This window comes from Giraffa tippelskirchi, chromosome 14 (assembly GCF_054371585.1).
Source record: "Giraffa tippelskirchi isolate mGirTip1 chromosome 14, T2T-mGirTip1v1.2.pri, whole genome shotgun sequence".
NCBI lineage: Eukaryota > Metazoa > Chordata > Mammalia > Artiodactyla > Giraffidae > Giraffa > Giraffa tippelskirchi.
Genome location: NC_137288.1, coordinates 15,188,604 through 15,213,790, shown reverse-complemented (window position 1 = coordinate 15,213,790; position 25,187 = coordinate 15,188,604). Strand labels below are relative to the sequence as shown.

Genomic DNA, 25,187 nt, shown 5'->3' with positions numbered 1-25,187 from the left:
AGGGTCTGGGAAGGGTGTCACCCTGGAGACTATTCATGTGTGACTCCAGGTGCAGGGTATGTGAGAGGGGTCACCTTGGAGACTGGACGTGTGACCCCAGGACAAGGTCTGGGAGGGAAATCGCACTGATGAGTGTGGGTATGTGATACCAGGGACAGAGTCTGGGAGGAGGGGTTGCCCTGGGGGCTCTGGACTTGTGACCACAGATGCTGGGTCATGGAGGGGGCTCACCCTGGGATACATGGATGTGTGTTCCCAGGTACAGGGTCAGGGAGGGTGTTAGCCTGTAAACTGCAGATATTTGACCCTAGGTACAGGGTCTGTGAGGGTGGTCACACTGGAGACTGCACAGGTGACACCAGGTGCAGGATTTGGGTGGGGATGTCATCCTGAATATTTTCTAAGTGTGACCTCAGGTACAGGGTATGAAGGGTGTCCTCTGAAGATGGCAGATATTTGACCCCAGGTACAGGGTATGGGTAGGGGTTCACACTTAAGACTGTGGACATGTGACCCAGGTACAAGGTCTGGGAAATGACATCACCCCGGAGACTATGGACATGTGTCACCAGGTACTGGGTCTGGGAGAATGCACATGGTAGAGAGTGTGGATAAGTGACCCCAAATACAGTGCCTGGGAGAGGTCACCCTGGGGACAGAAGACATGTGATCTCAGATACAGGATCTGGGAGGGTGTCACCCTGGTAACTGTGGACATGTAACACGAGGGTATGGTCTGGGAGGGGAGTTCACAATGGAAACTGTGGCCGTATCATCCCAGATGCTCAGACTGATGTGGTAGTGTCACCCTGAAGTCTGTGGACTGTGTCCACAGGTACGGGTCTAGGGGACAGTGTCACCCTGGAGACTGGAAATGTGACCAGAGGTTCAAAATCTGGGAGTAGTGGTCACCCTGGAGACTGTGTACATGTGACCAGAGGTAAAAGTTCTGGTGAGATGAGGTCACCATGGAGAATGTGGACGTGTGATCCAAGGTGTAGAGTCTGGAAGAGGCAGTTACCCTGGAAACTAAAAATGTGATCCCAGGTACAGGGTCTGGGCGAGGTGTCACCAAGGAGACTGTGGACATTTGACCCCAGGTGCTTGTATTTCAAAGGGGTCACCCTTTAGCTAGTGGATGTGTGACCCCAGGTGAAATGTCTGAGAGTAGGGATCACCCTGGACTGTGGACGTCTAACATCAGGTGCAGGGTCTGGGGAGAGGGCTGTTTGTGGAGACTGTGGACATGTGACCCCAGATGCAGGTTCTGTGAGGTGTTTTTTCTCTGGAGAAAGAGGACGGTTGACCCAAAATGCAGTGTCTGTGGTAGAGGCTGACCCTGAAGCCTGTGGATGAGTAAAGCCAGGTGAAGTGTCTGGGAGGTGGGGTCACCGTGGAGACTGTGGACGTGTAAACCCAGGTGAAGGATCTGGGAGAACGTTCACCCTGAAGACTATGGACATGTGACCCTATGAATAGGGTCTATGAAGGGGTTCACCAGAGAAACTGTGGCCATGTGACACCAGGTAAAGGATCTGATGTGGGGTGTGAACGTGGAGACTGTGGTCATATAACCCCTGGGGAAGGGGGTCACCCTGGAAAGTGTGGGTGTGTGACCCAGGTGCATGGTCTGGGAGGGGTTCATCATGGAGATTATGGACGTGAAATTCCAGTTATAGGGTCTGGGAGGTGGGGTCACCATGCAGATTGTGTGAAGGTATTTCTGGTTACTGGGTCTGGGTAGTGGGGTCACCCTGAGGACTATGGATGTGTGACCCAAAGTGCAGGGTCTGGGGAGGGGGCTCTCCCTGGATACTGTGGATGTGTGATCCCAGATGCAGGATCTGGGACGTGGGGTCACTCTGGGGATTGTGAACATGTTACATCAGGTGAGTGGTCTGGGAGGGGGTGACCCTGGAGACTCTGGACGTGTTACCCTAAGTGCAGGGACTGGGAGGTGGTGTCACCCAGGACACTGTGGTCATGAGACCTCAGGTACAGAGTCTGGATGTTGGCTCATACTAGAGACTGTGGACATGTTATCTCCTGTATATGGTCTGGGAGGAAGTCACCCTGGATACTACAGAAATTTGACCCCAGGTACAGGGTCAAGAGGGGGTTACCCTGGAGACTGTTTATGTGTGACCCCACATGCAGTTTCTGGGAGGTGGAGTCACACTTCAGACTGTAGACATGTGACCCTGATCCAGGGTGTGGGAGGGGGTCACCCTGGATCTTGTGGACATAGGACCTTAGGTGCAGGGTCTGGGAAGTGGTGTCACTCTGGGGATTGTGGACATGTTGCTCCAGATGAATGATATGGGAGGGGTTCACCCTGGAGACTGTGGATGTGCGACCCTAGGTGCAGAAACTGGGAAGAGATGTCACACTGGGCACTGTGGTCATGTGACCCCAGGTACATAGTCTGGAGGTGGTCTCATCCTGGAGACTGTTTACATGTGACCCCAGGTGCAGGGTCTGGGAGGTGGGTCACACTTTAGACTCTAGACATGTGACCCCAGGTACAGGGTCTGGGAGGTGGGGTTACCCTGGGGACAGTGGACATGTGACCCAAGATCCCAGGTCTGGGGAGGGGTCTCACCAAGGAGACTGTGGATGTGTGACCACACATACAGTCTCTGAGAGGGTGTCACTCTGATGAATGTGGACTTGTGAACCTGGTAAGGTGGTCACCCTGGAGACTGTGGACATGTGAACCCAGGTGTGGGGTGTGAGCGGTATCAACAAGGAGAATTTTGACATGTGACCCCAGGTGCAGGTACTTCGAAGTAGTCAACATGGAGCCTGTGGATGTGTGAACCCAGGGCAAGGGTCTGGGAGGTGGGGTCACCCTTGAGACTCTGGACATGCAACCCCAGGTGTAGGGTCTTGAGGCAGGTTCAGCCTGGAGAATGTGGGCATGTGATTCCACGTACAGGGTCTGCAAAGGTGTTCACCAGGGAGACTGTGGCCATGTGACACCTGGTATAGTGTCTGAAGAGGGGTGTCAGCATGAAGACTGTGGACAGGCACACCAGGTGTTTGGATGTGGGCTGCGGTCACCCTGGAGACTGTGCATGTATGACCCAGTTTCAGTGTTTGGGATGTTTGTCACCCTGGAGATGGTGCACCTTTGACTTCAGGTACAGGGTCTGGGGGGTGCTGTCACCCTGGGGACTGTGGACATGTGGCAGTAGGTACAGGGTCAGAGTGATGGGGTCACCCTATGGACTATGGACATGTGATCCCACGTGCAGGGTCTGGAAAGGGGCCTCTGTAGATACCATGGATTTCTTACCCTAGGTGCAGAGTCTGGGAGGAGGTCACCATGAACTCTGTGGATGTGTGACCCCAGGTACTGGGTCTTGGGGACAGGGTCACCCTGGAGACTGTGGACATGTGACCCCAGGTCCAGCATCTGGGAGATGGGGTCAACATAGGTAATGTGGACATTTGACCCAAAGTATAGGGTCTGGGGAGAGGTCTAACCCTGAAGACTGAATGCGTGATTCACGTGCATGGTCTGGGAGGGTGTCACCCCGGAGACTGTGGATGCATGACTCCACATGGGTATAGGAGGGTATAGGAGGGTATAGGAGGGTATAGGAGGGGGGATCACACTTTAGACTGTAGACATGTGACCCCGGTCCAGAGTCACCCTGGAGATAGTGGACATAGGATCCCAGGCGCAGGGTCTGGGAGGTGGCTCACCCTGGAGACTGTGACATCAAATCCCAAGTACATTGTTTGGGAGTTGGATCACCCTGGAGACTGTGGACATGTGACCCCAGGTGCAGGGTCTTGGAGGGGTTCACCCTGGAGATTGTGGAAGTGTGACCCCAAGTACAGTTTCTGGGAGGGTGTCACCCTGGACTGTGGACGTGTGACCCCAGGTGCAGGGCCTTGGAGGGGGGTCACCCTGGAGACTGAACGTGTGACCCTAGGTACAGGTTATGGGCAGGAGGGACACCCTGGATATTGTCAAAGTGTGATCCCAGGCACAGGGTCTGGGCATTTCCTGATAGCTCAAAAGCGTCCCCCATAGCTCAGTCGGTAAAGAATCTACCTGCAATGCAGGAGACCTGGGTTCAATTCCTGGGTCAAGAAGTGTTCCTGGAGAAGGAAATGGCAACCCACTCCAGTATTATTCCTGGAGAATCCCATGGATAGAGGAACCTTGCTGGCTACAGTCCATGGGGTCACAAGAGTTGGACACGACTTAGTGACTAAACCACTACCACTAAGGACTGTTAAGGGGTGAGAGGTTAGTAAATAGAAAATAAATAGACAGGGTCTCGGATAAGGGGTCACCATGGAGACTGTGTACGTGTGACCCCATGTACAGTGTCTGGAAAGGGGGTCACCCTGGTGACTGTGGACATGTGACCCCAGGTACAGGGTCTGGAAGGAGGGTCACCATTACCCCAGGTACAGAGTAGGTAGTATAAGGTCACTGTGGAGACTGGACATGTGACACTAGGTGAGGGTCTGGGAGGGGTCACTTTGGAGTCTGTGGACAAGTGACACAATGTATAGGGTCTGGGTGTGGGGATTACCATGGAAACTGGAAATGTGACTCCAGGTACACGGACTGGTAGATGGGATAACCAGGGAGACTGTGAACTTGTAACAACATGTGTATGGTCCGAGAGTGGTTAACCCTGAGACTATGTACATGTGACCACAGGTGTAGGTTTGTGAAGGAGTGTAAGAGTGTGTGCAGGTGTAAGAGGGGATATAAGAGTGTGCAAGAGAGTGTAAGAGTGTGCGATGGTGTGTGAGTAATAGTGCATGAGGACATGTGAGGGAGTGTAAGAGTGTGCAAGGATGTGCGAGGGAGTGTAAAGTGTATGAGGGAGTGTAAAAGTGTGCGAGGGTGTATGATGGAGTGAAAGAGTGTGTGAGGGTTTGTGAGGGAGTGTCAGAGTGTGTGAAGGAATGTAATAGTGTGCAAGGCTGTGTGAGAGTGTGTACGAGTGTGCAAGTGTGTGTGATGGAGTGTAACAATGTGTGAGGATGTGTGATGGAATGTAAGAGTGTGTGAGGATGTGCAGGAGAGTGTAAGAGCAAGTGAGGGAGTGTAAAAGTGTGCAAGGGTGTGCAAAGGATTGTAAGTCTGTCAGGTTGTGCCACAGAGTGTAAGAGCATGCAAGAGAGTGTAAGAGTGTGTGAGGGTGTCCGATGAAGTGCAAGGGTGATTGAAGGTGTGCAAGGGACTGTAAGAGCCTGCAAGGAAGTGTAAGAGCATTTAAGGTTGTGAGAGGGAGTATAAGAGCATGATAGGGAGTGCAAGAGTGTGCAAGCTTGTGGGAAAGTGTGTAAGAGCGTGTGGGGGACTGTAACAGTGTATGAGGGTATGCAATGGAGTGTAATAGCATGCAAGGGAGTGTAAGAGTGTGTGATGGTGTGTGAGGGAGTGTAAGAGTGTGAGAGGTGTGCAAAGGAGTGTAACAGCATGTGAGATAGTATAAGAGTGTACAAGGGTGTGTGATGAAGTGTAAGGGTGTGTGAGGGTGGGCGAGGAAATGTCAGAGCATGCAAAGGAGTGTAAAGAGTGTGCGAAGATGAGTGAGGGAGTGTAAGTGTGTGGGTGTGCAAGGGAGTGTAGGAGGGTGTGAGGCAGTGTAGTACTATGTGAGAGAGTGTAAGAGTGTGGGATGCTGTGTGAGGGAGTGGAAGAGCATGTAAGGGAGAGTAAGAGTATGTGAGGGTCTGCAAGGGAGTATAAGAGCGTGTGAGGGTGTGCTAGGGTGTGAGATGGAGTGTAATAGTGTGAGAGGGTGTGCCAGGGAGCAGAAGAGCATGAGAGGGAATGTAAGAATGTGGGAAGGTATGCAAGGGAGTATAAGAGTGGGTGAGAGTGCTGTGAGGTAGTGTAAGAGTGTGCTAGGGTGTGAGATGGAATGTAAGAGTGTGAGAGGGTGTTCCAGGGAGTTTAAGAGAGATCCCAGGTGCAGGATAGGTTGGGAATCACCCTGGAACTAGTGGTTGTTTCAGGGATTGTAAGAACATAGGAGGAAGGATAAGAATGTGCGAGGGTGTGCAAGGAGTGTAAAAGCCAGCAAAGGACTGTAAGTGTGTGAGGGTGTGCAATGGAGTATAAGAGTGTGTGAGGGCATTTGAGGACAGGAAATAGCGTGAGAGGGTGTGCAAGGACGTGGGAGAGTATGTCGGGGTGTAAGAGGCCGTGCAATGGTGTATGAAAGCAAGCAAGTGTGAGGACGTGGGAGAGTGTGCGAAGACATGCAAGGGCATGTGAGGACACAGAGGGAGTGAGAGAGCATGTGAGGCCCTGTGAGAGACTGCGAGGGCAAGTGAAGCCATGCGAGGGTTTCCAAGGGTGTGTGAGAGCATGTGGGGTCGAGCAAGAGTGTGCAAGGACGAGCGAGACCATGTGATGATGTACCAGAGTGTGTGAGGGTGTGTTAGGGAGTGCAAGGACATGAGAGGTCATGTGAGAGTGTTCAAGGATGTGCAAGGGTGTGTGAGGGTGTGCAAGTGCATGCAATGGTATGTGAGGGCCTGTGAGAGTGTGAGAGGGCGTGGGAGGGCCTACGAGGTAGTTCAAGTGGGTGTGAGAGTATGTGAGTAGGTGTAAGGGGATGTGAGGGCATGCAAGAGCGTGTGAGGTCATGCAAGGAATTGCGAGAGTGTGTGAGGACACTCGAGAGAGTGTGAGGCCATGTGAGAGTGCGTGAGGGCATGCAAGCCCATGCGAGAGGGTGCAAGGACATGCAAGGGGAGACGAGGGCATGGGAGGACATGCAAGGCCATGTGAGGATGTGCATAGGCGTGCGAGGCTGTGTGAGGGCATGCAAGTGCGTGCGAGGACATGCGAGGAAGTGTGAGGCCATGTGAGAGCACGTGAGGGAATGTGAGCATGTGCAAGAGGGTGTGAAGATGTGCAAGGGGATGCAAGAGCATGCAAGGGTGTGCTAGGGCATACAAGTGCATGTGAGGGCATGATAGGATATGTGAGAGCATGCAAGGTTGTGTGAGGGTGTGCAAGGGTGTGTGAGGGAAGTGAGAGCACGTGAGGGCATGTGAGTGCATGCAAGAGGGTGCAAGGACATGTGAGGGGACATGAGGGCATGCTAGGGTGTTCAAGCACATGTGAGGGCATGGTAGGGCGTCCGATAATGTGCGAGAGCATGCAAGATCGTGGAGGGTGTGCAAGGGTGCATGAGGTCATGTGAGGGTGTGTGTGAGGATGTTCAAGAGTTTGTGAGGGCGTGTGAGCACTTGAGAGGGCATGCGAGAATGTGAAAGGGCATGCGGGAGTGTGTGAGGGCATGAGAGGCCATTTGAGGTCATGCAAGTGCATGCCAGGATGTGCGAGAATATGCAAACATGGGCAAGAGTGTGGTAGGGCCTGCAAGGGTGTGTGAGGGTGTGTGTGGTCGTGTGAGGGCTTGGGAGTACGTTTGTGGCTGTGAGAGAGTGTGCGAATGCATGCAAGAGCATTTGAGGGCAAACGAGGGTGTACGAGGCTGTGCAAGGGCATGTGAGGGCATGCAAAAGCATATGAAGAGGTTGGAGGGTGTGTGAGGGCTTGCAAGAGAGTGGGAGGACATGCGAGGATTTGTAATGTCATGTGAGGGCATGAGAGGCCATGTGAGTGTTTGCGAGAATGTGCAAGGCTGTGTGAGAGCAGGTGAGCATGTGCAAGGGTGTGCAAGAGCATGTGAGGCTGTGCAAGAGTGTGTGAGGGCTTGCAGAGATGGATGTGTGAGGGTGTATGAGGATATGCGAGTGCATGTGAGGCTGTGGGAGAGTGTGAGGGCATGCAAGGATGTGTGAGAATCTACGAGGGCGTACGAAGATGTGAGAGAGCGTGCCATGATATGTGAGAGCTTATGAGAATGTGCGAGGGTGTGCAAGGTCGTGCAAGGGCGTGAGGTGGCATGCGGGACTTGTGAGAGTGTGCAAGGACATTTGAGTGCATGTGAGGCTGTGTGAAAGCATGTGAGGATGTGCGAGAATGTCTGAGGGCGTGCTAGGTCATGCATGGACATGTGAGGGCATGCAAAGATGTGCGAGAGCATGTGAGGACGTGCCAGAATATGTGAGTGCAGGCAAGGGCATTCTAGAATGTGTGCAGGCATGTGAGGGCGTGCCAGGACGTGCGAAACTGTGTGAGGATCTGCGAGCACGGGCAAGTGTGTGCTAGAGCATACACGGGCATGTGAGGGCTGTGAGGTCATCTGAGGGTGTGTCAGTGTGTGTGAGTATGGGCAAGAGCATGTGAGGGTGTGCGAGGACATGCAAAAGTGTGCAAGGGTGTGTGAGGACATGTGAGAGTGGAAGAAGGTGTGGGAGATCTTATGAGAGTATGTGAGGACTGCAAGAGGGTGCAAGGATGTGCGAGAGGGTGTAACGATATGCGAGGGAGTGCAAGACTGTGTGACAGTGTGCAAGGGTATGTGAGTGCTTGGGACAATGTGAAAGAGCGTACGAGGACATGTGAGGGTGTGCAAAGGCATGCAATAGCATGCGAGGTCATACGAGGGTGTGTGAGGATGTGCAAGAGCATTCGACAATGTGCAAGAGAGTGTGAGGGTATGCAGGGGTGTGTGTGGGCATTTGAGGATGTGTTAGGGCATGGGGGAAAGTGGTAGGACATGCAAGTGCGTGCAAGGTCATGCAAGGAAGTGTGTGGCTGTGTGAGAGTGTTCGTGTGCATGTGAAAGCATTCGAGGGCATATGAGGACATGCGAGTGCATGCGAGGGCATGTGAGGGTATGCGAGGGCATGTGAGGCTGTGCGAGGACGTGCGAGAGCATTCAACAGTGTGTGAGAGCACAAGGGCATGAAGGGGTGTGCGAGGGCATTTGAGGACATGTTAGGTTGTGGGAGGACATGTGAGGGTGTGCAAGTGTGTGTGAGGTGGTATGTGGCTGTTCGAGATATGTGTGTGAGTGCAAGAGCTTTTGAGGGCATCTGAGGGTGTGAGAGGATGTGCAAGGCTGCCCGAGGGTGTGCATGAGTGTGTGGGCGCGTGTGAGAGCATGCTAGGACGTTCAAGGGCATGCAAGGGCTTGCAAGGGCATGCATGGAAGTGTGAGGATGTGCAACCCCATGCGAGGGTGTGTGAGTGTGTGTGAAAATGTGTGAAAGTGGGTGAGCACATGTGAGGGCATAAAGATCATGTGAGTCCATGTGAGAGTGTACAAGGGCATGGGAGGACGTGCAGGAGTGTGCAATGGTGTGTGATGGCGTGCCAGGGTATGCAAGGACATGCAAGTGTATGTGTAGCTGTGTAAGAGTGTGCAAGGGTATGCGAGCACGTGCAAGGGAATGCAGGGTCATGCACGAGCAGGCGAGGGCATGCAAGAGTGTGTGAGGAAGTTAGAGAGTGTGCAAGGACCTGCAAGGGTATGTGAGGACGTATGAGACCATACAAGGGAGTTCGAGAGTGTGTAAGGCCCTGTGAAAGCATGCAAAGGCATACAAGCATTTGCGAGGGTTTGTGAGGACATGCGAGGCTGTGTGATGGTGTGTAAGAGCAGACGAATGCATGCAAGGGCGTTTGAGAGCATTCTAGGACGTACGAGAGTGTGCGAGGACGTGCAAGAACATATGACAACATGAGAGGGCATGCTAGGGCATTCAAGAGCGTGTGAGGGCGTGTGAGGGCCTTCCAGTTCATGCGAGAGCATGCAGGGGCATGAGAGGGTGTGGAAGAGCGTGTGAGGTTGTGCAAGGGCGTGTGAAGATGTGCAAGAGCATATGAAGGCATGTGATGGCACGCGAGGACATGTGAAAGCATGAGTGGACATGCGAGAGTGTTGGAGAATATGCTAGTGTGGGCGAGGTCGTGCTAGGGTGTGTGAGGGCGAGTGAGGGGGTGCAAGGGCATGAGAAAGCTTACGAGAGCGTGCGAGTATGTATGAGAAATGTGAGGATGTACGAGAGCATGCAAGAGCGTGTCAGGTCGTCTAATGCTGTGCAATAGCTTGTCAGGGCATGCGAGGAAGTGGAAAGGTGAGTGAGGGCATGAGAGCATGCAATGAGGGGCGAGAGCATGTGATGGCATGCGAGGGCTTGCATAAGCATACGAGGGCATTTGAGGTCATGCAAGAATGTGTGAGAGCATGCAAGGGAGTGCAAAGACTTGCAAGAGCGTGCAAGAGCATACGAGGGTGTATGAGACCATGTGAGGGTGTGAGAGAATGTGAGAGGATTTGGGAGAGCGTGGGAGGGCATGCAAGGATATGTGAGGACGTGCAAATCTGAACAAGGATGTGCGACAGTGTGTGAGGACATGCAAGGGCATGCGAGGGTGTAAGAGAATATGCAAGGGCCAGCAAAGACGTGGGAGGACATGCAAGGGCGTGCAAGGGCTTGGGAGGATGTGCAGTGATGTGAGGCCATGGGAGAGCATTTGAGGGCATGTGAGGGTGTTTGAGGGCATGTGAGGATATGCAAGGACATACGAGACTGTACGAGAGCATGCAAGAGTGTTTGAGGACGTGTAAGGGTGTGCGAGTTTGTGTGAGGATGTGGAAGGGCATGCAAGGTTGTACGAGGACATGAGATGGTGGGCCAGTTTTTGCGAGAATGTGGGAGGGCATGTGAGGGCATGCAAATTTGTCTGAGGGTGTCCTAAGGGGTGCTAGAGTTTGTGAGGGCATGTGAGGACTTGCAAGAATGCGTGGGGGTGTGCCAGGACGTGCAAAGGTGTTCGAGTTCATGTCAGGATGTGTGATAATGCCGTGCAAGTGTGTGCAGGATCATGCAAGAACATGTGGGAGTTTGGAAGGGCATGTGAGGGTGTGCAAAGATGTGCAAGGGCGTGGGAGGGCATGTGAGGACATGCAAGGGTGTGTGGTGGTGTGAGAGGCCATATGAAAGCATTCGAGGGCATTCGAGGGTGTGCAAGGACACCTGAGGCCATTTGAGAGGATGATGCGAGAGCGTGTGAGGACCTGCAAAAGTGTGCAAGTTTGTGTGAGAGAGTGCAAGGGTGTGCGAGAATGTGTGAGAGTGCGTGAGAGCATGAAAGGTCATATGATTCTGTGAGAGGGTGATCTAGGAAGTGTGAAGGCGTGGGTGGGCATACTAGCATGTGCAAAGGCATGTGAGAACATGTGAGAGCATGGCAGGGCATGGGAGAACGTGCAAGGGTGTGTGAGGATGTGCGAGGTCGTGTGAGGAAGTGCAAGAACTTGGGAGGGAATGCGAGAGTATGTGAGGCCGTGCAAGGCCGAATGAGGCTGTGCAATTGTGTTGGAGGACATGCAAGGCCATCCAGGCTGTGCAAGGATGTGTGACGAACGGATGAGAGGGAGTGTGGTGGTGTGAGAGAGTGTGCAAGGGTGTGCAAGAGCATAGTGGCCATGTGAGGCCTTGTGAGCATGTGCAGCATAATTCAAGGATGTGTGAGTACGTGCATGAGTGTGCAAGGCCATGGGAGGAAGTGCAAGAGTATGCATGGGGGGCAAGAGCAGGCGAGTCAATGAAAGAACGTGCAAGGGCATGCGAGGGTGTGTGAGAGCGTGCAATGCCATGTGATGGCATGCAAGGATGTGCGAGGGTATGTGAAGGCGTGTGAGGTCTTGCAAGAGTGTAATGAGGCAATGCGAGGGCATGGCAGGGCTTGTGAGAGGGTGAGAGGAAGTGCAAGGTCATGCAAGTTCCTGTGAAGTTGTGCAAGGGCATGTGAGTTTGCGTGAGGATGCAGGAGGGTGTGTGAGGGCGTTTGAGGGCATGGAATGCCATGAGAGTGTGTGAAATGTGCAAGAGCGTGTGAGTTTGTGCGAGGATGTGTGAGGGCGTTTGAAGTTGCACCAGTACATGCAATGGCATGCGAGTTCATGCAAAGACATGCCAGGTCGTGGGTGGGTGTGCTAGAATGTATGAAGACATGCAAGGACGTGTGAGAGCATGAGAGGTAGAGAGAGGGCGTGCAAGAGTCTACAAGGCCATCTGAGGGCATGCAAGGGTAAGCAAAGGGCATATGAGGATGTGCGAGAGAGTGCAAATGTGTGCGAGGACGTGCCAAAGAGTGCAAGTGGGTGCAAGGGCATGAGAGAGCAACTCAAGATGAGCCCCAAGACCCCTGATGCAACTCCAGAGGATTCCCAAGAGGAGCCACCCGAAACACAATTTGAGAGGAGCATGCCACCACAACAAGAAAAGAAGCCCCATACCATAATTAAACATGAGAACCCCCCCTCCCACCACAACTATAGAGGAGTCTGCAAACCACAAAAAGAGAGGTGCAGGAAGAAAAAAAAATTGACCCCACTGCAACTAGAGTGGAGCCCCATGCAATAAAAATACAGTAGCCTACCGCACATCACAACTAGACAGGAGCCAGCCTGCTAATCACTACTAGGGAGGAGCTGCCCCACTCTGCTCAAGAGGAGGCCCCACCACAACTCTAAATGAACCCTAAGTCACCTGTCCCAATTCGAGAGGAACCCCGAGTCGCCCACCACAACCCGACAGGAGTCCTGTGCCGTCACAAGGAAGGAGCCCCCAGCAACAAACAGAGGAGTGCCATGCCATAACTTGAGAGGATTGCCCTGCCAAAACTAGAGAGGAGCCCTACAGCACATTGTGCAAACAGAGATGAAGCCCCTGAAGCAACTCAAAACAAGCCTCTAACAACTGGAGTGGAGCAACCCTGTGAAAACTAGTGCTGCTGCTGCTGCTAAGTCACTTCAGTCATGTCCGACTCTGTGCGACCCCATAGATGGCAGCCCACCAGGCTCCCCTGTCCCTGGGATTTTCCAGGCAAGAACAGTGAAGCGGGTTGCCATTTCCTTCTCCAAAGCATGAAAGTGAAAAGTGAAAGTGAAGTCGCTCAGTCGTGTCCAACTCTTCACAACCCCAGGGACTGCAGCCTACCAGGCTCCTCCATCCATGGGATTTTCCAGGCAGGAGTACTGGAGTGGGGTGCCATCGCCTTCTCCGGAAAACTAGTGAGGAGCCCCCAATGCCACAAGTAGAGAGAACAGCCTCCCCACAGAGAACTCTCAGAGGAGGTGACACCATAACTAGAGAAATGCCCTGAGTCCCCTCCTAAACTTGAGAGGGGTCCTATGCTAAAACTCAAGAGAAGCCCATGGCAACAACGAGAGAGGAGCCCACTGACCAGAACTAGAGAGTGTTCCACCACTCCAATGGGAGAGGAGACCCCAGACATCGCACCTACAGAGGGTCCCCTCCAATGCAAATAGAGATGAACGCTATGCTGCAAGTCGAGTAGATCCCCCTACCACCGTCAGAGAGGAGTAACCTCGTCACACCTAGAGAGTAGCCCCTTGAACATCACCATTTGAGAGGAGCATTTCCACACATGGGAATTACACAGAATCCTCCTTCCACAACTAGAGAGGAGGCTCCCATGGGACAACGAAAGAGCAGGATCCATGCCAGAATTCAAGAGCAGGCTCACACATATTGCACCTGGAAAGATTGCCTGTGCTCATCGCTACCAGAGAGAAAACCCCCTCAACAATTCAAGAGGAACAGTGCACTACAACACTAGAGGTGCCCCCCCACACACCACAACTAGAGAAAATCCCCCCTAAAACTTGAGAGGAGACTGCACACCACAACTAGAGAGGAGCCCACTCGAGACAACTAAGAGTTGACCCCCCCACATCAACTAGAGAGTACCCCATGCCGCAGAGAGTTTAGCCACCCACACATCACAACTAAACAGAAGCCACCCTGCACAATGCTACTAGAGGGGAGCCACCCCACCAAAACTTGAGGAGGCCCCACCTCAACTCGAGAGGAGCACCAAGTCCCCCGATGCAACTTGAGAGGAGTCCTGCACCACAACTAGAGAAGAACCTACCCGGACACTGCATTAAGAAAGGAGGCCACACGCCCTGCCCCTAGAGTGGAGCAATCTTGTACACCACATCAAGAGAGGAGGCTCCACACCACTCCTCGAGAGTAGCCCCTCAAACCACAAATAGAGATGAGCCACAAAACTGCACCTAGAGAAGAGCGACACAACATGATGCAACAAGACAGGAGTTCCCATCCACAACTAGAGAGGACTTCCCCAGGAACAGCACAACTAGGGAGGAGCACTCTGGCACAACACAACTTGAGAGAAGCCCAGATGCCAAAACTAGAGAGTTGAATACACGTCACAACTAGATAGTTGACTCTCAGGCACAAATAGTGAGGAGCACAAGGCTGTAACTAGATAGGTGCCCAACCCCTCCTGTACATCACATCTAGAGTGGAGAACCACTGCCACAACTAGAGTGGACACACCTGCTACAGGTAGATAGGAGCCTACCCCACACATCACAATTAGAGAAAAGTGCCCATGCACATCAAAACTAGAGTGGAACTCCCACATAGATCATAATGAAAGAGGAGGCAAAGACTGCAACTAGAGAGGAGACCCTGCTGCAGTTAGAGCTAATCCCCCCCCCGAATATAGCTATCAGACAGGAGCATACCCACACAGCACAATTAGACAGAAGCCACCCACCACAAGTAGAGAGGAGCCCACCATGCTACAACTAAAGAGGACTTCCACTGACACAACGAGAGTGTAGCCTCCTGCACATCGCAACTAGAAAAAGTGTCCCTTCTCATCACAACCAGAGGGGAGTCATCCCAATCACAATTTGAGAAGAACGTTCTACTGCAATTAGAGAGGAGCAAGGCTACCACAAGAAGGAGCCCCTCTGCCAAAACTAGAGAGGAGTCTGCAAATGACAGCTAGAGAGGAGCCAATCGACCGCAAATAAAGAGTAGACCCTCACGGCAACTAGAATGGAGCCCCATGCCACAACTAGAGAGTATCCTCTGGACAATCTACTCCTTTCCTCTCTTTGGTTCTCTGTCTCTCTCTGGCTGTGTCCCTCTCTTTTCCTTTCTAAATTCAGTCTGTGTCTTCCTCTTTCTCTCTCGTGTGTGGGTGGATAGATGCCTATGAATGCACATGTATATGATTAGATGAGGGTTAAGATTTAGTGATAGGTTAGAGGCAGAGAAGGGCTTTAGGTTGGAGTTGGTCATGGGGGAAGGGTCAAGGGTGGTGGTGGTGTTTCTTGGAATCTGAGTGCTGTGCATTCTTCGTCTCTTTCCATATGAACCCCTTCTCAGATACACCACTTGCAAGGAGTCTCTCATGTTCCGTTTCCTATCTTTTGGATTTGTGAATGCTTAGCTTTTCTGTTGTGAAGAGGTTCCATTGGATGGAAACACATTGGTGTACTTCGTTTTCCTCTTTCCCTTACTTGAAGAGACCCATTTCTACTTCCGCCCACCAAATGTCAAGGAGACTCAGATATTAAGGAGCCTTTGACCTACGCTTCTTTCTAGCTATCTCATAACATCAGTCTTTAGGTTGAGGTTTTTCCCTGATATTGAGGTGGTCTGAGATAAAACCCAATAGCATTCTTCAGATGTAGCTGTCTGGTTTTCCCATGGACATTTGTTGAAGAGGCTTTCTTGTTCCCATTTGGATATTCTCCCCTTCTTTGTCAGAGATGAGTTGACCATGGATGCTGGGGTTTGTTTCTGGACTCTCAACTTTATTCCATCGATCTGGATCTGTGTGTGTTGTTGTATTCCCAATAGCATACTGTCCTGCTGCTGCTGCTAAGTCGCTTCAGTCATGTCTGACTCTGCGCAACCCCGTGGCCTGCAGCCTACCAGGCTCCTCTGTCCAGGGCATTTTCCAGGCAAGAGTACTGGAGTGGGTTGCCATTGCTTTCTCCGATACTCTCCTGAGGATTCTAGTTTTGTAGTCTAATTTCCTTTCACACAACCTTGGTTGTCCGTATCAGGGCTTTTTCGTCGGATTGTATTGACTATTTAGGCCCTTTTCTGTTTCTGTACACCTTTTGGAATTCTTGTTCTGTGCGAAAATGCATTGGCATTTTGGGAGGAATAGCATCGAAGTTGTGGATTGCCTTGTGGGGGTGTGACATCATTTTCCCAATAGGAATTCTTTCAAGCCATGAGCACAGCTTCTCTTTCCAGTGATTGGTGTGGGCTTGATCTTCTTTCTTCCATCTCTTGCCGTTTTGTGAGAACAGGTCCTTCCTTCCCTTCTGGGTTAGATGGACTTGTGGGTATCACTTCAGGAAATGGCAATGTTAGTGGGGGTGATAATTCCCGTCTCATTGGAAGACTTTGCTGTGAGTATTAGACATGCAAATGATTTCTCTTCCCCTTCCTGCCTGTCCAACTCTCAGAGCCACCGGGAAACACAGGCCTCATCCAGGGTCACACAGGACTGAGGGAGTTCAACTAGACTGTTGTTTCTTCAGGCCCTCATTGCTGGACATCATCCGGGATACTCTGTGTGTGTCTTCCTTGGTCTGGTGTCTTCAGACCTTTCTCTAGTTTTCACAGGCTTGTTTTGTTGGTGTTCTTTGTCTGTTTGGAGACAAATCTTTGATAAGCTTTGTGTTTCCACTTATTTGTCTCATGATGTATGACCTGTCTTTTGCTTTTGTAATAAGGTCTTTACCACAGTAGATATCTTTGAGTTTGCAAAGTCCACTGTATTCTCTGCGTTTTTTTGTGGACTGCCTTTTAGTTTTGTGTGTGAAGACTCAAAGCACGTGTCCAATTTCTGCTCCTTGTTCTTCTAGATTTGTGACCAGCTTTCATGGAAAGTTTGTCTAGGGACAATTGGAAGTGAACTAGGTGTAAGGTGTCAAGTCTCCATCTCCATTCATGTCATCCCCTCCAGTTTCCAATTCCCTGTTCCTGAATTGTTTTGGAGACTTTGTGGGAAGTTTGGTTGCATTTGAGTTTGAATTTCCACCTTGAATAGATTCACACTGTTCTGCCCTAAGGGACACTGTAAAGGGGGAGTGAGGAGCAGCCTGCACGTCCATCAGTGACCACACGGTGGGGCTAGTGCTGCACTCCCTGCTGCGAGCCCCACGCTGCAGGCATCCCAGTGAGGAGCCAGTTCTGTGCTCAGCTGAAAGGAGTTAGTCTCTCAGGAGCCTCTGAGCCCTTGCCTTTGGGTCACCCAGGGTGGGCATTTACTGTGACAGAAAAAATTGCCCTCAATTCCATGGACGGAAGAGCCTGGCAGTGTAGATTTTCTGAGATGCTGTGAATAAGACACAACTGAGCACACAAAAATTCAATATATTAAAACACATTTTGGAGGGGGGGTAAGGTGGGTTGTGGGGTTTTTTTCTCTTATATAATGGCCAAGGGAAATTTAGTTTAAACCTAAATTCACATAGATGGTAAAGATATAGCTCTCCATCACCCTATGAAAAAAAAAACTATTAAACTTTTCTGAAAGTTTATTTAGTAGCTTCCTTGAGCAGTTCATTATGAAGCATTTTTTTTTCTGTGAAATTGGTCTCATTAAAAAGTACGGTTTGCCTTTATTGGATAATTTGTTCATTGGTTTCTAAGGGAATCTTGAATATATTTGAGTTGCCTGGCGAGTATGGTCAAAGACCTGACCCTGGCCGATCGGTGTGTTCCACCTCCCTGGCAACTGTGATGGGCTCCGGACTGGGGCAGTGCCCAATCGTGGCCCAGGGCCGGGTCTCACGTTGGAACCAAGGGGAAGTCAAGCTCTCCTCCTGCTCGGGTAGGGTAAAGAGTGGGACCGGGGGAGGTCAGGCTCCAGCAGTGGGAGGGGTGTGAGGTCCCCCTGGGGCAGTTGGTGACCTTCCTGGTCCCCTCAGGGCAGAGCCGCCAGCCTGAGAATGAAGGCGCTGCTGAGCCCAGGGGCTGAGATGGCCAGTTGCTGCTGTGGTCCCAGAGCTCCACCCGAGACTTGAGGGAAGCCGTCTGCCCGTGAATCCCCTCCTGCTTGTCTGTCAGCTTGTTTGAAGCATGCAGGGTTTTCTGCCCAGCTGGCTAAGGGGAGTCCCTGGAAATGCAAGGATGTGGGTTTTGGCTGACTTCAGGGAAGTCACGCCAAATGACACTGGGAGACTCCAGCTTAATCTGGATTCAGGGGATATCTCTTCGGGCCAGCTAGTAACTGTAGGATAACCCTAAAGAGTCTTCACAGGATGAAGAGAGTAACGAGCTAAGGTAGCAATCGATGTCCTCATTCGAGAGGATGAACCTAGTGCTCAGAGAAGGGGGGAACTTGGCCACAGCAAGGAGGTGTGCACCCAGACAGAACCCCAGATCCGGCCATTTGAGCTCAGGTAAGCCACTGGTGTGGCTTGTCCCTGTGGCAGGGGCCGAGGCATGCAGCCCACCCTGATTCCTGCAGAGGCATGAATTGAGAAGTGCCCTCTGGTAGCTTTGAGACTCAGAAAACCAAATTGCACTGGAGAGAGGAAGGACACCTCCCTTCATCCACCCCACCACATCCTCTGGATTGCCACATACTCTGAACCCTTTCTCTTGATTTTGGAGCCATTTCCAGAGTTCCGCTCATGTAACCTCATTGGAAGTCCACTGTGGATGAGCTGCCATCTGCAGCTGCTACCAGAACAGCCAAGGGCTTTTGCTCCCAAGTACCTCCCTTTCTTTGGAACTTGGGGACCTTCTACTCCCCACTTGCACACTACAGACCTTTGATGAGTATTGTGGGGACCCTCACTGAGTTTGCAGCACGTTGTAGCCATCACTGTCCTCTCAATACCTCTCTTGAAACTCAGCTTGTGAGCTCCTTTGGAGCAGCGTGGCCCACCTGGCTGCAACGGAAGAGACACAGCTGACAGTGAAACAATAGCTTATATCTGACAGCCGGAAAGCTCTGTAAAAAGGGACCTCCCTCTTCACACCGCAGAGGCTGTAGGAGGCGCCAGGATTCCGGAACAAGTGCTGGGGCCAAAATGATTCCATAGCTGTTTTCCTTCCTGGGGAGGATTCTGGCTCGAGTGGGAATCGCTCAAGTCTCCTGAGGTTATGAAAGCCACTGTGGGCAGATTCACGGTACACTGAGAGGAGAAGGTGAAGTCCTGCCTTGGAAGTGGTCACAGCTCATGGATGAGCCAGGCAGGCAGGCAGGGCATAACACCTGAGCTGCCTTCATGAGTGAATGGTGTGGGGGCAGAGGAAGAGAAGCCGGTCTGGTCCTCATGTGGTGCCCAGGGCAGGTTGTCCCCAGAGGAAACACTTACGATGGTGAGGACTATCACTGCTGTTTCCAAAGGGGTTCCATTGGTGCGTGTCTTCCCCGGAGCGGTCAAGCCATCTTTAAAGTACACTGGCCATGGGCATTGCCTCTCCTTGGAACTTCCCATGTGTTCTCTTTTTTATGGAACATTGATTTTCTAGACGGTTTCTGGGCCACAAGGATTTTGGGTCATTTTCTAGCCTTTTCTCATGAAGAACGCTTTCCTGGGTGTTTGGGTGGTTTGTTTCTCCAGCTCCCTTTCCTGGATGCTTTTGGGAGCTGGTGCAACAAGAGGAGCTCAGCATCTGCCTTCTGGCTGAGATGTCACATTTCAAAAAGCAATGCCTGCCTGGAGATTATGATGGAATTTGCCAAAAGGGCTTCGTTTGGCACATGATATCTTGAAAGTACATGCACCATCCTTTCAGATATCAAAGGCTAGTTCAAATGACATAAAAATGAGAATTGACAAATGTAGTGTTACAGTATGTGGGGATTCTGAAAAAAACTCCTTCAGTCATTTCACTGAGAGTCATTGATTGGGGAAACCCAGAATATAGGAAGAAATGCAGAAAGAAAAGACGAAAGTGTGTTCAGGATCGGGGGGAGGGATGAACAGGGCATGCTTGCCCTGAATAAAGGTTTTGTTTGGAGGTGGGGCATAAAGATCGAACGGGTCTGAAACTACAAAGTGGTGATGGTAACACAGTATCACCAGAGTTACACAACAGTGTTCCCAAATGGCAACAATGATAATAAAGTTTACTAATCCCAACTTAACCAACAAAAATACACAAAACCATACAAAAAATAAAACATCACCAGAAAGGTCGAAACAAACCAAATACAAAGAATTCAGGGGAAAGGAAGCCCATGTCCCCTTAAGGCGGACCGAGTTGATGGCGTCCACGGTGAGCAGACAGGGATGGAAGCTGCAGAGCCAACCGCTGCCCTGGACGTGGTGTTTCCAGCAAAGGCTCTGGGTCTCTGTCCAGAGCGGGGGCCTGTTCTCCCTTCAGGGCTGGGTAAGTCATCGTGGGCATCTGGGTGTTGGGCAGGAGTCAGGGCAGGCTCTCCTTGTCAAGGTGATGACTCTGCCTCTGCCTCGGGTTCTCCTGTCAAAGCCCAAGCAGGTGCGGGTGCATGTGGAGGTGGACCTTCAGCCAGCCCTGCTTGGAATTTTCCGAGCTGGGCCTGGCCAGTAGAGCTGCTGCTTCTGCCCGCTCAAAATTCTGTTCCCAGAAGGGGCAGAGACGTGTGTCTGCTGAGATCCCAACCCGGGAGGGAAGAGGCCCACCTGAGGGTGTGAGGTCAGCCTGGGGGGCCAGCGCTGCCTGCACTATCCCCATCCCACACAGCCTGCTCTTCCCTGGGGTGTGGACACAACTTTTCTGCAGGCTTCGGACCCCACATCCACCTGGGCTTACTTGAGGGAGAGACACCCCCAGAAACCCACATCCACACACAGGCAAAGGACCCAGTGTTTCCGGTGGCATGGGAGAGGTGGCCTGGCCCTGGGTGCCTTTTCCTGGATACCACAGCTCATCCAGGCCTCGTTCAGCCCCATTCTGTGCTATGTCAGCCCTGGATGGAATTTTTCTTTTTGAAGTCTCAGTGCACAAGCTCCATGTGATATCCGCCCCAGTTGGAAAGGCATGGAGGTGCTCGTAGGCCGACAGACCTAGGAAGCAGATGGGAGAATGACCCCCACTGTGCAGATGAAGAGACTGGGGAAACCCTGAGGGGCATATGCTTGTCCAGGGCCACATCACTTATGAGAAGAAGGAGCCTGATCTGAGAGCAGCGGGGTCCTCTGAGCTCAAGCCCTGGCTGCACTCAGGCCTCCCCAAGGCTGTGGGGTGGGCTGTATGGGTGTCACTGTGTCTGCACATGGCGTAAGAGGGTGGTCGAGCAGTCAGGAACCCAGAGATTCCCTTGGGGAGCTTAGGGGAAGGGACCTCAGCATGAACCCCAGGAAATGATGTCACTTGCCGGCAACAGAACCCAACAGAACCCACAACCCGTGTATCCAGGCCTCCAGACCGGAGAGAAGTCTCCAGCCAGATCACTTGCTGCCAAAATGTTCTGCTGTTTGCCCCTGCCCAGAGGCCGGGGCCTCAGGAAAGCTCACAGGCACAGTGTGTGGAAACCCTGTTGACGCTGGCTCAGGGCCCTCTCGACAGGCCTCTGGCCCTTTGTCCGGAGAAACAGAAAAGTAACACGGGGAGCCCCAGGCCGGGCCAGGCCACCTCTCCCATGCCACCCGGAAACACTGGGTCCTTTGCCTCTGTGTGTGCATGCGGGTTTCTCGGGGTTTGTCTCCCTCAAGTAAGCCCAGGTGGATGTGGGGTCAGAAGCCTGCGGACAAGTTGTGTGCACACCCCAGGGGAGAGCATGCTGGGTGGGATGGGGAGAGTGCAGGCAGCGCCGGCCGCCCAGGCTGACCTCACGCCCTCAGGTGGGTCTCTTTCCTCCCGGGTTGGGATCTGAGCAGACACACGTCTCTGCCCCTTCTGGGAACAAAAGTTCAAGCGGGCATAAGCAGCAGCCCTACTGGCCTGGCCCAGCTCGGAAAACTCCAAGCAGGTCTTGCTGATGGTCACTGTCGTTGCAGAGCTACCCACGTGATGAGGCCGAGGACTGGGACTCCCCATCCACCTCCTCGAGGGAAGGGTCGGAGCACCACTCCCATGCCCGTGAGGCTCAGTGGAGGCTCAAGGTACGCCTGCCCACAGAGGCTTCAGCCCAACTGGGGGCGAAGCGGAAGTGGGGAAGTCCTGCTGCCCAGACACCACTCAGGATACATCCGGCGGCCCAGTGTCAGGCTGCCACGGAGCACAGCACACCCGGCTCCGACCCTGGCCTTTGAGGCAGCAGGAAGACCTGGATCCCAGCATGGCAGAGCACAAAGGTGAGGATGCTGGGGCTGGTGCATGGGAGTGTGTGGGGATGGGGTGCCGAGCTACACAGGGATGAGTCCCCGAAAGCTGTTGCCGGGCCTGGAGCAAACGCTGGCCTCACACCACCCATCTTGCACACTTCAGTTCCAAAAGACATCCGACGCTGGGTATTCTTTGAGAATCTCTTGGAAGCTTTCTGTCCCGGAAAACGCACATGCCAAGGCTGGCCTCTGGGAAAACTTTGCTTTTCTCCCAGCTCTAGCACTGGCCTCCAACTGCAACCAGGCTCCACTTCCCAGACCTGTCCCTACAGAGGTGGTGGCTCCAGGTGCAGGACTCAGGGATCCACTAAGGGGAGATCGAGACCTGAGACCTGCCCTCACAAAGACACGAGGCCAGCTGGCTACTGGCCAGCACACCGGGCAGATCAGATCTCTGTGCCTGCAGGACCCCCAGCCTCAGGCATTGATGTCACACCCCCTCAGCGAGAACCTCTACCTCCATGTGCACCTGTACCTGCTTGGGCTTTGGCAGGAGAACCCGAGGCAGAGGAGGAGTCACCGCCTCGGCAGGGAGAGCCTGCCCTGGCTCTTCGCAACACCCAAACGCTCATGATGACTCACCCACCCCTGGAGAGAGAACGGGCCCCCGCTCTGGACAGAGACCTAGAGCCCTTGCCAGAAACACCACGTCCAGGGCAGCGGTCGGCTCTGCAGCCTCCATCCCTGTCTGCTCACCGTGGACGCCGTCAACTCGGTCTGCCCTCAGGGGACATGGGCTTCCTTTCCCCTGAATTCTTTGTATTTGGCTTGTTTCGACCTTTCTGGTGATGTTTTATTTTTTGTATGGTTTTGAGTATTTTTGTTGGTTAAGTTGGGATTAGTAAACTTTATCATAATTGTTGCAATTTGGGAACACTGTTGTGTCACTCTGGTGATACTGTGTTACCATCACCACTTTGTAGTTTCAGACCCGTTTGATCTTTATGCCCCACCTCCCAACAAAACCTGTATTCATGGCAAGCCCACCCTGTTCATCCCTCCCCCAGATCCTGAACACACTTTCATCTTTTCTTTCTGCATTTCTTCCTATATTCTGAGTGTCCCCTATCAATGAATCTCTTTGAAATTACTGAAGGAGTTTTTTTCGGACTCTCCACGTACTGTAAGGCTACATTTGAGAATTCTCATTTTTATGTCATTTGAACTAGCCTTTGATATCTGAAAGGATGGTGTATGTCCTTTCAAGATATCACGTGCCAAACGAAGCCCTTGTGGCAAATGCTATCATAACCTCCAGGCAGGCATTGCTGTTTGAAGGGTGACATCTCAGCTAGAAGGCAGATGCTGACCTCCTCTTGTTGCACCAGCTCCCAAAAGAAGCCAAGAAAGGGAGCTGGAGAAACAAACCACCCCAACACCCAGGAAAGCGTTCTTCATGAGAGAAGGCTAGAAGATGAACCACCATCCCTGTGGCCCAGAAATCCTCTAGAAAATCAATGTTCCATAAAAAAGAGAACACATGGGAAGTTCCAAGGAGAGGCAATGCCCATAGCCAGTGTACTTTACAGACGGCCTGACTGCTCCGGGGAAGACATGCACCAATGGAACCCCTTTGGAAACAGCACTGATAGTCCTCACCATCGTAAGGGTTTCCTCTGGGGACAGCCTGCCCTAGGCACCACATGAGGGAGCAGACTGACTTCTCTTCCTCTGCCCCCACACCATTCACTCATGAAGGCAGCTCAGGTGTTATAATGCCCTGCCTGCCTGCCTGGCTCATCCATGAGCTGTGACCACCTCCAGGGCAGGACTCCACTTTCTCCTCTCAGTGTACCATGAATCTGCACACAGTGGGCTTTCAGAACCTCAGGAGACTTGAGCCATTCCTAGTCGAGCCAGAACCCTCTCCAGGAATGAAAACAGCTGTGGAGTCATTCTGGCACCATCACTGGTTCCGGAACCCTGGTGGCTTCTACAGGCTCTATGGTGTGAAGAGGGAGGTCCCTTTTTACAGAGCTTTACAGCTGTCAGGTCTAAGCTATTGTTTCACTGTCAGCTCTGTCTCCTCAGTTGCAGCCAGGTGGACCATGCTGCTCCAAAGGAGCTCACAAGCTGAGTTTCAAGGGAGGTATTGAGAGGACAGTGTTGGCTACAACATGCGGCAAACTGAGTGAGGGTCCCCACAATACTCATCAAAGGTCTATGGTGTGCAACTGGGGAGTAGAGGGCCCCCATGTTCCAAAGGAAGGGAGGTACTCGGGAGCAAAAGCCCTTGGCTGCTGTGGTATAAGGTGCAGATGGCAGCTCGTCCACAGTGGACTTCGAATGAGGTCACATGAGCGGTACTCTGGAAATGGCTCTGAAATCAAGAGAAAGGGGTCAGGGTATGCTGTAATCCCGATGGGGTGGTGGGGTGGATGAAGGGAGGTGTCCTTCCTCTCTCCAGTGCAATTTGGTTTTCTGAGTCTCAAAGCTACCAGACGGCACTTCCCAAGTCAGGCCCCCGCAGGAATCAGGGTGGGCTGCGTGCCTCGGCCCCTGCCACAGGGACAAGCCACACCAGTGGCTTCCCTGAGCTCAAATGGCCGGATCTCGGGGTTCTGCCTGGGTACACACCTCCTTGCTGTTGCCAAGTTCCCCCCTTCTCTGAGCACCAGGTTCATCCTCTCGCATGAGGACATCGATTGCTACCTTAGCACGTTACTCTCTTCATCCTGTGAAGACTCATTGCGGTTATCCTACAATTACTAGCTGGCCCGAAGAGATATCCCCTGAATCCTGATTAAGCTGGAGTCTCCCAGTGTCATTTGGCATGTCTTCCCTGAAGTCAGCCAAAACCCACACCCTTGCCTTTCCAGGGACTCCCCTTAGCCAGCTGGGCAAAAAACCCAGCATGGATCAATCAAGCTGACAGACAAGCAGGAGAGGACTCACGGGCAGACGGCTTACCTCAGGTCTCGGGTGGAGCTCTGGGACCACAGCAGCAACTAGCCATCTCAGCCCTTCGGCTCAGCAGTGCCCTCATTCTCAGGCCGGCGGCTCTGCCCTGAGGGGAGCAGGTAGGTCACCAACTGCCCCAAGAGGACATCACACCCCTCCCACTGCTGAAGCCTGACCTCCCCCGGCCCCACTCCTTCTCCTACCCGAGCAGGAGGAGAGTTCGTCTTCTCCTTGGTTCCAGCGTGAGGCCTGGCCCTGGGCCCCAATTGGGCACTGCCCCCGTCCGGAGCCAATCAC

General features: G+C 52.5%; 1 long non-coding RNA gene across 1 annotated transcript in view; it reads right to left on the bottom strand.

Moving 5' to 3' along the window:
• Positions 1 to 24,991, bottom strand: part of LOC145534320 (uncharacterized) — a 165,611-nt gene extending 140,620 nt beyond the window's left edge. Inside the window, exon 1 of the long non-coding RNA XR_014074463.1 lies at positions 24,885 to 24,991. This is a non-coding gene — a long non-coding RNA (uncharacterized LOC145534320). The remainder of the gene's footprint in view (positions 1 to 24,884) is intronic.
• Between the last annotated feature and the right edge of the window lie 196 nt (positions 24,992 to 25,187).